The sequence below is a fragment of the Pinus tabuliformis genome, chromosome J, assembly GCF_031772625.1.
Source record: "Pinus tabuliformis cultivar Carrire ecotype Pingquan chromosome J, CPIR1, whole genome shotgun sequence".
NCBI classification, from domain to species: Eukaryota; Viridiplantae; Streptophyta; class Pinopsida; order Pinales; family Pinaceae; genus Pinus; species Pinus tabuliformis.
The window spans coordinates 1,126,304,353-1,126,320,848 of NC_142295.1; positions in this window are offsets into that span (position 1 = coordinate 1,126,304,353).

Genomic DNA, 16,496 nt, shown 5'->3' on the forward strand with positions numbered 1-16,496 from the left:
AAGAAGAGAGAAAGTCTTGTAAAAAATATGTTTATCTCTGGGGTCGCAGGTTCTCTCTAGCCTTACCTGCGGGGACGCTGACCATGTTCACAAAAGGTGTGTCCTTGGACGCTCTGTATGTTAAGGGACAGGTGCGTCCTTCTGTAAAAGGCAAAATGCGCGAGTTTCATCTTAAAAAAGTTACTTGTGGTTACTTCTAGAAATTTCTAGAGGTCGGTTTGATGAATTGGATGCGCCTCCAGTTGGTTCATGTATCTCTATTAAGGGGGAACTTATCCCATCAATAAGGGAGCTATCCCACCCAAAGAGGGGGATTATCCCATTGATGGTGGACCTGAATAACCTCTTTACAGCACTATAAATAAAGACATTGAGCCAGAGGGAGGGGAGGTTGGAGCTATACATTTTCTTTGGGTAAATGCTGCAGGAATTAGGACTCCCATTTAGAACCTTGTGAGGAGAGATTGTCTTTGCTTGATTCTACTTGGAAGTGGGTGAGCTTTGTCAAAGTAGAGGAAAACCCTTGATGGACCCTGGGAGGAACTTGCACAACACCAAGGCCAGGTTGTAAGAGTTTCTTTGTTTCGTTATTAATACAAACTGGTTTATTTTTCTCAATAGCTTGTGTTAATGAGTTATTTCATGTGTTCCTTGGTCTGCATGTTAAATATATGTTTTATTATATGAAATGCAAGTGCTTGGTAATTGTTTGATTGTTTGTGGTTGCAGGAATTGACTTGAAGGAGGAGCTCATCCGGATCGGCAAGGACGGACTACAACAACCGCGTTTTGGAATAAGGTAAGCCTAAACACTTGTAGTTTTCATGTGTTAAAAGATATATTTAGAGAAAGATCACTCCATTTTGTCTTGTTTGTCGCTAGAGAGTTTAGACTCCTAGGGAGGTCAGTTGTGTCCGCACAAACGACTTTTTCCGCCACTTTGTAAATGCTGCAGGAATTAGGACTCCCATTTAGAACCTTGTGAGGAGAGATTGTCTTTGCTTGATTCTACTTGGAAGTGGGTGAGCTTTGTCAAAGTAGAGGAAAACCCTTGATGGACCCTGGGAGGAACTTGCACAACACCAAGGCCAGGTTGTAAGAGTTTCTTTGTTTCGTTATTAATACAAACTGGTTTATTTTTCTCAATAGCTTGTGTTAATGAGTTATTTCATGTGTTCCTTGGTCTGCATGTTAAATATATGTTTTATTATATGAAATGCAAGTGCTTGGTAATTGTTTGATTGTTTGTGGTTGCAGGAATTGACTTGAAGGAGGAGCTCATCCGGATCGGCAAGGATGGACTACAACAACCGCGTTTTGGAATAAGGTAAGCCTAAACACTTGTAGTTTTCATGTTTTAAAAGGTATATTTAGAGAAAGATCACTCCATTTTGTCTTGTTTGTCGCTAGAGAGTTTAGACTCCTAGGGAGGTCAGTTGTGTCCGCACAAAAGACTTTTTCCGCCACGAAAAATTCGGTTTCAATCCCAGCCATACAAAATTATTGGAGATACACTTTATCGCCGGGGGGCAGACTTAGTTTTTCGACGTTGTTTAACTCACGAAGAGGCTGAGAGGGTTTTGAATGACTGTCACTCTGGAGCATGTGGCGGTCATATGTCTGGGTATGCCACAGCTCAGAAGGTGTTGCGCGCTGGTTATTTCTGGCCGTCTATGTTTAAAGATTGTATCATTGCAGTCAGGAAGTGCCACAACTGTCAAGTGTTTGATCGCAAGATGCGCGCTCCACCTGCTCCTCTCCACCCTATAATTGCCGTTGGTCCATTCGCCAAATGGGGTATCGACTTTATTACTTGTAACCCTCACTCGGCCGGGGGGCATGCGTATATCATCCTTGCGGTTGATTATTTTACTAAGTGGGCCGAGGCGATGCCTACATTCAACGCAAGCGGCAAAACAGCTGCAGTTTTCGTATTCAATCATATCATAACTAGGTTTGGTGTCCCACAAGCAATCATTACTGACCATGGGAGCCATTTTCGAAATGTCATGATGACTGAGCTTACAAGCCAGCTTGGTTTGCGCCACGATAGCTCTACTCCTTATTATCCGCAAGCCAACGGTTTGGTTGAGTCTATCAACAAAGTTCTAGTTACCATGATCCGACGAACCATTGGTGTTCATCGGTCGAATTGGCACAACATGTTATTTTCAGCGCTATGGGCATACCGAACCTCAGTGAAAAATTCAACAGGGTTCACTCCTTTCCAGCTAGTTTATGGCTTAGAAGCTGTGTTACCCATTGAATGCGAAATCCCATCACTTCAAATGGCTGTCGAATTACTTCCAGCTACTTCCGAAGAGGAGACACGTTTATTGTACTTGGCTAAATTAGATGAGACTCGACGTGACGCTACATTGGCAATCGAGACTCACGCGAAACGAATGAAAGCTCAGTATGATAGAAATGTAACCTGCGACCCCAGAGATAAACAATACCTCCATCTAACTCCCTCCTCTATTTCTCACCAGTAGCTCTCATGGACCTTTACAATAAAATCACCTTCCCAGAGAGAGCCCTTATATTTGAACTTTTTTTGCCAAAAGATGTTGAATTACCCAAGAGAAATCCACCTTATTCATCTTCTATATTCCCTGAAGCTGCTAAACATATCATCTCCCTGCTATCATACCTCCTAGGCTATGAAAATGATTAACTTTTCGATGAATCCATCCTTGGATTCTTTTCCATTTTGAGTAAGGAATATCAACCTATTTTCATGTATAATTGTAGCTAGTTTTTGGCTGATAATATACATGAACAGTTTATGAATTTTACCATAAAAGGAGTTTTCAGATATAGCTCAGTCATAATCCATTTGATTTTGTTTTAGAAGGGAGATTCATTTCCCGTTCAGCTTAACAAGCAAGATGATCAGGGAGTGAATCAATCATTGATTCACTGGAGAGAGTTAGTAAAAGTAGCAATCAAAGTTTACATTCTCTCAATTCAAAGATTGTTTTTTACATCTAGTTCTTCAATTACTCAATAGCCAGGTAGAGCCCAGAATTGGAGAAGATATTAAGAAGACATTGCACTTATCAGAACATACCAAGACTGGTGACTGGTATCTGTACCAGAATTACACTGAAATTAGAATATATGGCAGTGAGTTAGCTCCATACAAATGACCTAAGTATGTGCCAATGAGGATATTCTCATTGGAATACATCAGGTAGATGATAAAAATGGATGAAGTCCATTTTGTCTCAAGTAAGACAAAATCACAGTTCAAACTCAAAGCCAAGGTAGGAACATTCATTTGTAATACTAGGTCTGCAGGTACAGAGGCAGATAAATTGTTGAAGAGCATGAATCTCTAGCCAAGCTTCACCTAGTCTTAAGATCCTTTTGGGATCATTTTAGCCCTTAGAGTTTAGTTGAAGGAAACATCTTACAACCATAGTGCCAGGCCAAATTTGGAGAAGTTTATGAACTAGGAGCAGTGGTCTGAAGGGACTCTCTTAGAAGTAGATGAACAAGTTCTAACCACTCCACAGGGAAATACTCCAGTCACTCAGAGTACTTAACACAAAAGATCCATAGAGGAAACTCAGTCAGCTAAAAAATCAATTAAATATTACTATATCTTACAAAAGAAATTGAACACTAGATTGTCACTATCACCAAGGAGCAAGCCACCGGAAATAATTGATCTTGTAGATTTAGAAGATGTTTCATTAGCAGATACCAATGATCCCAAACCTCCTTCTACTTCTTCAACTCCTACTTCAACTGAACCTATGGAGATTATTCAGTCAACTGAGACTAGCTCACTAGAAGATACTAATATCTTCTCAACATTTTCGGAAATAAAAAAAAAAGGAATTAAAACCTTAAGTCACAAATGTCCAGTCAGTTTTGGAAACAGGCATCCACTTCTCAACACAGACTTCTCTTTGCCTTTGACTGTGAAAGAGGAAGGATGCAAATGGCATTTTTGCAAGCTCAAATTCCATTTCCCAAATCCACAATAGATTACAAGAACACCATATTTTCATTTGATGTAAACCAGATACATCCTATTGATTAGATGGATTTGCATAGGCAATAAGGTGAAATGTTATTTTCAACAATGACTACAAATTCCATGTCTCTTTCTAAGCTCAAAACTGCCCTGTCAAATGTGCAGTCACAGCTTAACAATTAAAAACTGTCATCTTTATCTAAAGATAACAAATTAAAGTATTTAGAATATATTATTGTCAAAATTGGATATGATCCCCAAGACTGTAAAGCAATTGAGGAAATGCTCATGAAGAAGAATACAGAGATAGCAGCTTTGAAGAAATAGTTGAAATTGCCTTCAAATGAGGATCCACAAACCAAAGAGATGGAAGAAAATGAACAACATAGGGAAGATATGTTAAAACTCATTATTGAGCAAAACATACAGATCAAGAAAATGGAAGAGAAAATAGAACAACTTCTCAAGGAAAAAGAGGTAGCACAGCTTGCTGTGACCTCAATGATAGCAATTCCCATAGCAAGTACACACCTAATCTCATCTCCTACTGATATTGATTGATCTTCAGCAATAGTTGAAACAAGAAGGTTATCTCAGGAGTTACAGGCACATAAACAACATAATGAAAAGTTACTCCAGAAATTCCAAACCTTGAAGTCGCTGAAGGTAAAGAATGATACCTTGTATGTAGAGGAAATGCAAAAGTCACATAGGTTAGAACTCAAGGTCAAACAATTAGAGAGTAATACTCTAATGGCATATGCTTTGGCCCAAGCCAAAGAGGACATCTGGTTAGATATCAACCACTCCATAATAGAGGTATGGCCATCCATACAAATTATTTTTTGAGCAGCAAAAATTGATTGCTAGATGCATAATAGAGATGGATAATCAGAGGACAACATTGGTTACAAAACCCAAAGAAGCAACAAGGATGATCAAAGTACTAACTCTAAAACTATGCAACAGTTACAAGAGATAAAGATTCTAGAGAGGACTACTACTATTTTGGAGATTAAGAAAGTCCTAATGAAGAAGAATTTACTGACTCAGCTGAAAACAAAGTGTGAAGCTTTGAACATTTGAGTCAAAAGGTTTCATTCTAAATTCATTATTTTGAAAAGTAAACGTTTACCAGAATTAGTGACATCAAATGCTCAGTTAGTAAAATTGTATGATTATTGTGAAATATTGTATATTATTGTAGTAGACAGCAGTCAATTTGCAGGGATAAAACGACAGATTACTGACAAAGAGTTTTTGGAAGCTTTGAGCTCTGACCTCACAATCAAATATGAAGTTGGACATATTTTTCTTACTAAACCCAATTTTGAAACATATATCGAAGTTGATGAGATATTTAGAAGAATGCTAAATCTCGAGATACCAAGTGAGCAGAGGTGGGATAAATTGTGTGATACAATTGATTAACTTTACATCCCAACAAGAAGACACCACAACAATCTTTGAAGGAGCAGTCATCAACAACTTCCTACCTAATAGGGACACATCATTCAACAATTTTCTTTTCCTATTTTCTTTCAAGCTATTTTTGTAATCAATTTAGGGTATTTGTTTACTATCCAAACTAGTATAAATAACTCTCTTCTATGAGTTATTAAAGCTGGTACCTTTCCATAAAATATTTTGTAAAGCATTAATGTACAAGCTTTTTCTAGATCATTGATAATAAAGCAAAGGATTCTAAATTTGGTATCATACAACCTCATTTTCTTCTGTAAGTTTTTAATGTGTTTCATTCATTCTGTTAATTCTGCATATTTTTAATTTTTATAGAGATATCAAGTGATAATAAATGTGTTATAGTTATTCTTAAAATTCCTTCTGAAGTTATTATCATAAAGAGATTGAGATATTGGACTCTTTGTCTGAAAGGATCCCTATAAATCATAAAATTGTTAGTATCTTACGTAATTTTAAACATATTTTGTTTAACTTTTGAACATTCATCAAAGGTTTTCCCACTTATGATGATTTATCTTTCTATCTAGAATTTAAAGCAATCATATCTCCTTACTGTTCTTTCTACACACCTTATAAATTCAAACCACTGTGTGAAGTTAAATAGCAGCCCTTTGGTTATTTATTAGTACTATCTAAAAGAGTTAAATACATCATTCTTATAATTTCTTTTATGTATTGGTCCTCCATAAAAATCAAAACCCGAAACCCCAAAACAAATATCTTAGATGCTCTGGCATGATTAATTGACCATTATCATCTCAGAGGTACAAAAACCAGTATATCATCAATGAACACAATAAAAAAAATTATCCAAATATGGACTTGCTGACGATGTTGGACCCACCAACATGTCAGGGGATCTCCCTGGTAAGAATTCCAAACTAGACCTCAGACCATTTGGCGTAGGAGTTCCAGTAGTGGGTTGTACAATATCGCCTTGACCGCTGTTGCACATAGATGCAAGTAAGATGTCTCTGTTGGTAGAAAGGGTGTCACATATCTACCAAGTCAAGGAAGGTGAATGAGCGGTTCTAACACATGGAGGGTGAGGTGAGTGCACCCCTTGGAAAGCTATGAAAGCATGAAGTTAAGAATGGAACACACGAACAAAGATGCATCACACACTAGAAGGCAAGTAAGCTATCAATCCAAAGTGATGGTTAAACCAGCAACACATTTCAGTAAGATTCATACATACATATACAGAAAGATTCTATACACACATGCGTAAGAAAATAGATACATATATCATTTAGAGTAAACAAGATAGTTGAAATACAATATGACATATGCATGAAACGTGATGGCTTTGTTATATTAAGAAGTGAAATTTCTAGTCATACAATACAACCATGACCAACCACTAGTTCTGACAACAGAATGTTACAGTCGCTATCACCTACTCCTCCAAAGAGTTATACTAGGTTTTCATAGTGGAGAATCCAAGGCTCGTTACAATACTATCCAAGCTTACTCTAAGATACTCCTAATAGAATATTGACTGATCGAAAGCCTCTACAATGAGTTATGAGGTACTATTAATAACAAAGTGTGGGGTGACCCTTAACATTCTATTACACAACATTTTTTCACTATCCCTGTACTCCTCATTCTTTGATTTCGGAGGACCTATACAATGAACCCTACATGCTTTCCCTTCATGAAGAAATCCCCATTATGTCCCTCTTCATGAGCAGATCAGTTCCCTTTTGCACCATTTCCCATGAAACTTCTGTTTTGTCTAGTTTACAAGACGACGGTAATGGCCCTTGTCTTCATCGCGCCGATATGCACGGATTAGTATTGTCCCTAGCACCAACCAGAGCGACTGAGCTGTGTTCCAGTCACGTTGATCCTTTTATGGAAAGTTTTTTAAATTAAGATCCAAAGCTTCCAACTCTAGAAGCTTCGTAACAAAAGTTTGTTAAATGGTTTGGCTGGATGGGGTCAAGGATTTTAGTTTGGGCTCCTTTCCCCTATAATCATGGAACTACCTCAAGGGATAAGACCTTCTCACATGACAAGAGGATCCATATCCCATCCATTCATCTTATATAAACCTCCCTTCTTCCCAAGCACAAGGTAGTGTTAATGTTGGTGTGCTAGTGCTATTTTGGTTTGGAGTAAACAACAAGCTATTCATAGTTGTAGCTCTCTAGTTGTGTGAGGGAGAAGTGTGATTTGGTTTGGAGTGAAGCCTAAAGGGAAGAGCCTTAAAACTATTGTTGATTAAGGCCATCATGGAATGCTAGAAGAAGTGCATGGGAAGCTAGTCTTGTCAGACGAGAACGACAACGTCAATACAATGGTTGTAATCTCTTCTTGATTCAATATATATGCAACTATTGATTGATTTCTTACATGATTTTTCATCTTACATATTCATGGCTTAATGTTTCTTGACTTGTTGAGTAGGTTGAATTACAATTTGTCTATTATCATGGTTGTTGTTTGTTGTTGTTTACTTGATTCAAGTGTTCGAAGAAAGACGCGAGAGATAGCTAGAGCGAGCAAGCAAGAACATCATCAAATGGGATAAGCGTTCTAAGAGGTAGGCCTTCTTAATTGGTTCTAACCTAAGGAAATATTCCATAGAATGTATTAGTTGCGGCTCAACCCATTATCGTGCTAGAGAAATTATTTTGTGTCGGCACTTATAATTTTACTTCACCACAAATTATTGACAATATTGGGGAACCAATCCTTTTGTTTCTCTTGGATTTCATGATTTCGTGTGAACTTTCCTAGTTCCACTTTTTCCCTTTGGTTCTATTTCTTTTCTCCTACTTACTAGCCTATGTCTGAAATTTGTAGTAGAAGATTTGGTATTTGTTTCAAAATTTTTTATTTTTTTCTTGGCCCTCTCAATCAGCGTGCTTAATCCACTAACAGTCACATCAATCAGCGCGTTTTGCTAAGAAACAATTGCGCTAACCAGCCTTTGGCACTTGTTGTCAGTTAGGCAATCGTGCCAATGCTTGTAAGTGAATATTAGGGTTTGTCCCCAATCTTGGTTAGTGTGTTTTTCTCTTATGATTTTGATCCCATAAGCCTTTTAGACTGTTTTATCCCTGACTAGAAAGTTGCTTTTCATTTGGTTTTGTTTGCTTGTTGGCTTATCATCTTCCTGCTTGATTTCTTGAGTCATTGGGTGGTCAGTGACACTAGGGCATCTAGGTTGTCATCCATTCAGTTGTTTGTGAACTTAGTGAGTCGAGTTGTAGGTGTACTTACTCCTTGCATTTCGATTGCAGTCCTTTTTGTGACTTTGACTTCTATCACACAAGTTTGAAAAGTTTTCTTTTGCTTGTCTAAACGTTTCTTTTCAGGCATGGATTACGTTGCTTATATTGTTGTTGGTAAAGTCAGTGCTTCATTAGGCTAAATGAGCCTCTCTTTTCATGTTTTCATTTGCTTGAAGAGCTGATTGTCTCGAAAACGTTTTCATTGAAGTGTTGTATGCGAAAATTTTATTTCGTTGTTTCATGAAAAAATATGAAATTCTAGTTTTTTGCGTCATTGTGCTATGATAGCTTGCATCACTAAAAGACTAGAATTGCATTGGAATTTGAAAAAGGAAGAGAAATCTTTTTTATTTCAAAAGGACTATTAGATATGTGCTTGTCAGGAAATTAGGAATTGGGATGCATTTTTCATTAGTTTAATTTTCAAAAAAGTAAGGTAGTGAAAGATCATTTCACTTTCATTTCCTTGGTTGTTTGCATTTGATTGTGTAGTTTCTACCCTCTCTAGTGTAGGAATTTCATCGAATTGAAAGGCTCTTGTCTCATTTAGTTGCATTTAAGGTTTTTCAAGTTGCATCGCTAAGATATGAAAACTAAAACATAAATGAAGATAAACTTTAAAATGAATTCAATTAACCTAAGGTGCATTTGACACCTAACGATCATATCTAGAAGGTCTAGGCTAGATACATGTTCTGGCATCTTAAAACGTAGCAGTTGTCATTAGATTTGGCATTAGACATCACTAGTACAGATTTCTGCTCCCCATACCATCGAGTATATAAAGGGATACCCCTCTAGGCTGAAATCCTTTATCCTTAGGAAGTTGAGTCAGCTGCTTTGCAAACATGATACACCGAACACAACATTTGGGGAGATTGGCTGCTCGTACTTCTCGGTTCACTGGGAGGTATTCTGTAGTTCATGGTTGCTCGATAATCCTATTTGCCTAGATCATCCAGAGCAGTCATTTTCTCTTTTTGACTCATTAAACTTAAAAGATCATTTGAGCACTTGTCCTTTCGAGCTCGTTTCAATCGAAAGCGATAGAGTCATCTTTTTTTCTTTCTCGACTCTTAATAAATGAAAGAGCACCAGTATTTTATGTGTGCTAATAATTGAATGCCCACGATCCAATAACACCCTATTAGTCTTTTCTGAGACTAGATCATGAGTTTCCCTTAAAAAAAAATTTAAATCCTTTAAATTAAATTTTCTGTCGACTAAGACAAGGTCATTGTGGTTAAACCATCTGGTTCACCCAGTTCCTCTTCTTCTCCTCCATTTGAAAGATTGTCTGAGGAGCCATTCGTTGAGTTACCAAAATCACTCGAGGACCAAGGTATTGAACTCGGAATTGTTCTGATAATTCAACCTTTTTCATCTCATCCTCCACCTACTTTCGATACTGGGTCATGTGTCGATCTTGGCCAAGAATCTCTGGAAAATCCTGTTCAAACTCCTAAGAACTCATCAACCACTGATGGTCATCTTGGACTAGTTATCTACCCTCTGAATCCTCTGTTTGACCCTATTGTGATATCACCGCAATGTCCTTATAGTCCATACGACCAGCCAAGTATTCCTTTGGAACTATCCCCTCGTACTTCTTTGGCCATTTGTCATTGTTTGTTCCCGGATATGGAACCCGAAGGCGATGCTCTAGTCACCTCTCCAGAAGAGTCTGAAGTTTCTACTCCACACACTATTGACGAGGAAGAGCATCATTTTCCTCCTGATGGTTTCCCTATACAGGGGTATTCCCGCCAGTTTTCCACCTAACTATGTGTCTTTGCCACAGTTGGTTTTAGGTACACTCAATGCCTCGTCACTTTACCATAACCCTATTTGGGCATATGGTTCCATGCCTACATTAGGTCCGTTCATTGGGAACATGACTTCCCAATAGGTTGTTACCTAAATCTTGGTGCAACCCGCCGTTTCGAACACCCTTGTATCGTCAATTCAAGTTACCCGTCAGGCGCAACCTGCATTTTCAAAGAATGTATCTATGAGTTCTTCCATCCCTCTAGTCAGTGGCCAAGGTATGCCACCACCTGGGGGGAAAAATCTAAATGTTTCCATGGTGTTAGTTGCCACCAATGTGAGTGGCTCACAAGCTCACATGGTTGGTATGAACCAAAATTCTTTCGGTGTCATTCATAACCCTGTTGATCCTATTGGATCAAGCAATGTCAAGTACCAACAGGTTCAGAATCCTGTTGGTCCGTTTGGATTGAGAAATGTTCAGTATCAGTGGCCCTATGGGGCTTAGGTCCATTACCAAACTCCTTACATTCCATATGGTTCTCAAGGAATGGTTAATCAACCTTGCACCCTTCATTCTGGGTAGTACATTCAGCTTGGTTCATCCACCTTCCAGGGTCGTTATGGCCAAATTAAGTTCGGTAATTTTCCGGGCACTGTTCAAGTACCCTTGAAATAGCAAGGACAACCTCTACAATAACAAGAGAAACCTTTGTTTCTGCAAGGGAAATCTCTGTTGCAATAAGGACTATCTGTGCAACAATAAGGGACAAAGATCCCACAACAAAGCCAACTGTAACAACCACAAGGTCAACCTTTGCAACAGTTGTAGAAAACCATGCAATAGCAGATGCAATATGCTCCACACACCTCCCAACCCATGTCCTCACAGGACCAACCTTTGCAGCACCAAGGACAAATTTTGCAACTGCGAGGTCAACCCTTGCAACAACAAAACCGACCCGGGTAGCAACAACCCTTGTATACATATCAGCAGGGTCAACCCTTGCAAGGGTAGGGCCAAGGTCAAGTCTTGTAGTAGCAAGCCCAAAATCCTAATGTCGTAGGTCAACAAGTCCATAATCCTTCTAACCAAGGGCATCAGATACAAAACCTTAACGCCCTAGGTTACCAAGTTCAAAATCCTTTTGGTCAAGGGTAGTAGGTACAAAATCCCGATGTCCAAGGGAAACAAGTGTATCAACCTTATACCCAAGGACATCAGGCTCAAAATCCTCTTGTTCAAGGACAACATGTTCATCAACTATATGTTCAAGGACAATAGGTCCAATACCCATATGTACAAGGTTAACAAGCTCAACAACCTTTTAACCGTACGTTGCTTATCAGCAACCTATGACCAGATGGTTCCAAGGTATTCAAGGCAAAAATACTCCCTATGGTCAAGGTAATCCACAATGGGGGTAGCTTGAGATGCTATATGGCCAAAATCCCCCACTGTGGGGCCAAAATCCTTACCAGTAGGGATAGGCTCCTTCGTTTGAACCTGCTTATTGACCTCCTATGCCTTTTAACACCCAATTGTCATCCTTGGCCACACTCGAGTTGCTCGATGTATCTCGCCTTACAAATGATTCAATCCTTCATTTGCCATACTGGCCTCTAGTGTCGATACTGAGCAATTGTCCAATGTTTGATGGGAAAACAAAAGAAGATCCTTAGGTCCATGTGATGACATATCACCTCTAGTGCTCGTTGAACTCATAAGTTGAAGATTCCATTCATCTCCATATTTTCCAACGAACCCTCATAGGTGCTATAGCCAAGTGGTACATCGAGCTACCTTGAAGTACTTACCATGACTTTAACTCTTTAGCCATGGCTTTCCTCACGATATTTTAGCTTCCAGTTCACTATGAAATTGGAACCTATTTGCTCACATCACTTAAGCAAGATACTGCGACAGACATCTCCGATCACATTCATAAATGGAGACATAGATGTCATCTGATCAAATTTGATATTGCTAATGAGTTTCTCACTGAATGGTTCACTAAATCATTCGTGGCCCCAATTGCTCGCAATATAGGTATGGGTGGATGTGCCACTGAAGATCAAGCCATTACTCGTGCCTAGTACTTGGATCTAGTTTACTCTTAGTTTGGCACTTTGTATGAGTTATTACCCGATGCGTTGCAGCCATCGTCCAATCCCATATCATCAAAGTCACAAGTTCTACCTCATATCGATGGAGTTATTGGTTAAGTATCCCAGACCCCTGCTAAATCTTCTTCCAAATTGAAGTCGGTCTCAAATGTTGTTCTTAATAGTTCTTCTCAGAATCCACCTGGCCCTGGTAAAACCTCATAGGTCCATGCTGTCTAGTCTACTGCAGCGAACAAATCCTCGAAAGGTAAGAAGAAAGGCAAAGGAAATGGTAAAGTCGATGCCCAAAAATAGGGTCCTCCCAAATCGTCTGCTAGCGAATATTCACAATGGAAACCCAAGTATCCCTACCTCATTTGTGAGGAATATCACTACACCAAGGATTTTCCCCCACAATCTGAAGTTAGTTTCTTGCTCCTCAAAGGGATCCCCACTGTCCTCAAAGAGCCATTTCCATCTTAGAAGACCCAAATGGTAGACCAACCCCAATCATCTTCTTCCTCGGGATCTAAAGTGCTCATAATGAGTATGCCTATTAATGTGGCTACTAGACCGAAAGATTATCAAACTCCTACATCTGTAGTTGGGAAAGAGAATGAAGCCACCCCTTCTTCTTCTACCTTGAGTTCTATCCTATTTCATATTGAGTGCCCTAACCTTGATTCAGCTATACGAACACCCTCTCGAGGTGTGCTACTGAAATCCTCATACAATCCTAACGCCCGAGCTGCTTAACACTATAATATTGTTGATGCTTTGGCTTAGACATTGTCAGCTATGTCGGCTCTCAAGGTGCTCCAAAACTACCCATTGCAGTGGAAATATTTGCTCTCAGTCGTCGGTGGTGTCGATCCCACCAATTCCAAGTTGATATGTTTTGATTTAGAGAACCATGTTTCTCGCCTCTCTCATCAGATTGCCTTTCTCATTCAGGTAATCATCAATGAGAAGACCATCCACCAGACTATCATAAATGAAGGTGCTTCCACCTGCATCATGTTAACCACATGTTGGAAGGCTATTGGTTCTCCTACTTTGAATCAATCTCCGAACACTTTGGAAGCTTTTGATGGGCACGATTCGCAACCCTTCGGTGTCTTACCTAACCTTGCCATCACTCTAGAAGGCAAGACAGTGCAAGTTGAGGTAGATATTATTGATTCCAATCTCAATTATAATCTTCTACTCGGCCGGAGCTGGGCCCATGCTATGCATGCCGTAGCCTCCTCCCTATTTCGCGTGATTCGTTTTCCCCACCAAGGGAATATTGTCACTGTTGACCAACTGTCTTTCTTTGCCTCTTCCTCCTCGGATGGAAATGTTCTATACGTCAAGAACATTGGTGCTCCCTATGAGAGTGTGGGGGCAGGTCTTTTTAAGTATTCTTCCTTAATGGGAATTTTTCCACTCCCACCTCCTTATGTTGCCTCTATCAACATATTCTTGGCTAAATATGATCCTTGGGTCATACCTTCACCAGATATTATTGATACCTAGGGCGAGGTTATGTCGTTTATTCCTGCAGAAATCAATTAAGTGGAAATTGTTTCAGCTTCGAGTTTTGCATCCTAATATTATTTTGTTTTGAAGACCTCTCTCGATACGTATTCTCAATCCCTGTGGCTTGGCTCTTTGGAATCATTTGATCCCTTAGCCAAGACCTTCCTTGCTGATGAAGGTATCATGGAAGTCATGTCTCTTGAGGAACCTCCTTGGATCAATACTCATCATCTCTCCTCATTTTTTCCTCACCCGACGGTCATGTCTATGTGTTTTGAGTGGTTCTCTTCTCAGCTACCTCTTGATGTGTCAGTCTATCCTGACATGATCAAGATATTTCAATTGAGGTCACCTTTATCCCTTCATATATTTATAATTTTTCTCCCTCCCAGAGTTTTTACTGATTGCCCATCATTGTCATGGGGTTGTCATCTGTCTCATAACCCTCCCTTGCCATGGGGGCATGGGGGCAAAGCCTTATATGAGTTCTAGTTTATTATTTGGCCAAGTTGATGCTTACTCGTCATGTCAATGACAAAACTTCAGCGTTCATTTGTGTTGGTTGATTACCCGAGTCCTAACATGGACTCCTACCTCAAGAAGTACTATGCTTAGGTCATCTTGCATGGTTACTTGTGTACATTAGTGTGCCATTCATTTTTGTATAGTGTGGTTTTGTGTGTTAGTTTTCAAACAACTTTCTTGTTTACTATGCTTGTCTTGCTTTGTAGATGTCTGCGACTTCCCACATCGGTTTCACTGATGGTCCTTACCATAGTACTCGGAACCTATGATCCACGTCATGGGCTATTTATGACCCTAACGGTGAGTTGATCGGCCTTCAAGGTATCTTTCTAGATCGCACAACTAATAAGATTGCTGAATATAGTACGGTCATCAAACTGTTGTTAGAAGCCAATGCTCTTGACATCAGAGAGTTGGTTGTCAACCTGGATTCACATCTAGTCGTCCTTCAACTCAACGGGCAATATTCTATCATAAACCCTCAAATATTGAGAATGTATCTCCGCATTCATCTATTGGAAAGACATTTTGATTACATTACATATCATCATATTCCTAGATGCATGAATACATTGATAGATGCATTAGCTAATTATGTGTTGGATATACATTTATGAAACATGTGAAAAGATAAAGCAAACCATTTGTATCATAGTAGGAAAGAAAATATAGCATATATATATATATATATATATATATATATATATATATATATATATATATATATATATATGGTGATAAGGTTTGATACATTAGAACCCCAAAAAAATAATATGTGTGTCCAAATAACATCGGCGGTTTGCAGGCATCAAATATCTGTGGCACGTAAGCCTCAAAAAATGTAAGTGTTGGACCTAGGAACTAATCAGCATGGTGATCATGGTATCATGATACAACTCGTGAAACACGAGTTAGCAATTGAAAAATCCGATTCGAGACTCCCACCGTGTGTCTCTGGTACTAACGAGGAATGTCTCCTACCCGAGCATACTCTGGGATACCACAAGTCAACCCCTTAAGGTTCCTCGTGATCTCCTCGTCATTGTCACTCCCCTCCTGATAAGGAGCAACAACATCAATCGGGTGGGGGATATGCCTAGCTATTATGGTCATCCCAGCAGGCCGCTCTGGTCTAATGTCTGCATTAACAAGAGAAATGTTATAAGCACACATATACAAAAAAAAATAAAAAATCTAAAAGTTAAAAAGTTGATTTTTTACCTTCATCATTGAAATCCTCTCCATCTAGTAAGGGCATATTAGGCTCTCCACAAAAGTAAGTGCCACTGGATGGCCAATCCTCCATGACAATCTTCTTTCATCATAGCCATAAAAAGAATGCAGGTCTGTATGACATGTTCTAACCCCCAGTGATATTGGGCATCAAATGACTCTAGCGGGCCATCCACGGATTGCGTGGCATAGGAGGATCTACCTCAGTCAGCTGACACTGGAATAGTGGCACCCGTTCCAATAAAAGGTTCATGAGCACATATCCAAAGCAAAATTTCTGTAGATTCCATGCCTTAGCTTTGGATAGTTGGTGCTTTATGTTGGTCTTCAAGGCCTTTGCCCAGTTAAAGATCGTATGCGTTGTACAGTCGATATCATATAGGAACTTTGACTTGTTGGTCTCATGTTTCACCTGATCCCTGCCACTCTGTTGATGGTCAACAGAAGCACTCTCAGTGTTAGATCCTGAACACCAGAAATCTCAATCTTCCCTCTCTTTGATTTCATGGCCTCAAGGCAGTGTTTAGCAAGCAATGAATATATGGTTGCCCCAATCGGTCATGACCCGTACAAATTGACCAGTTCCCCTCTTCGAGACGGTGCAGTGATGAAATGTATATCTAAAG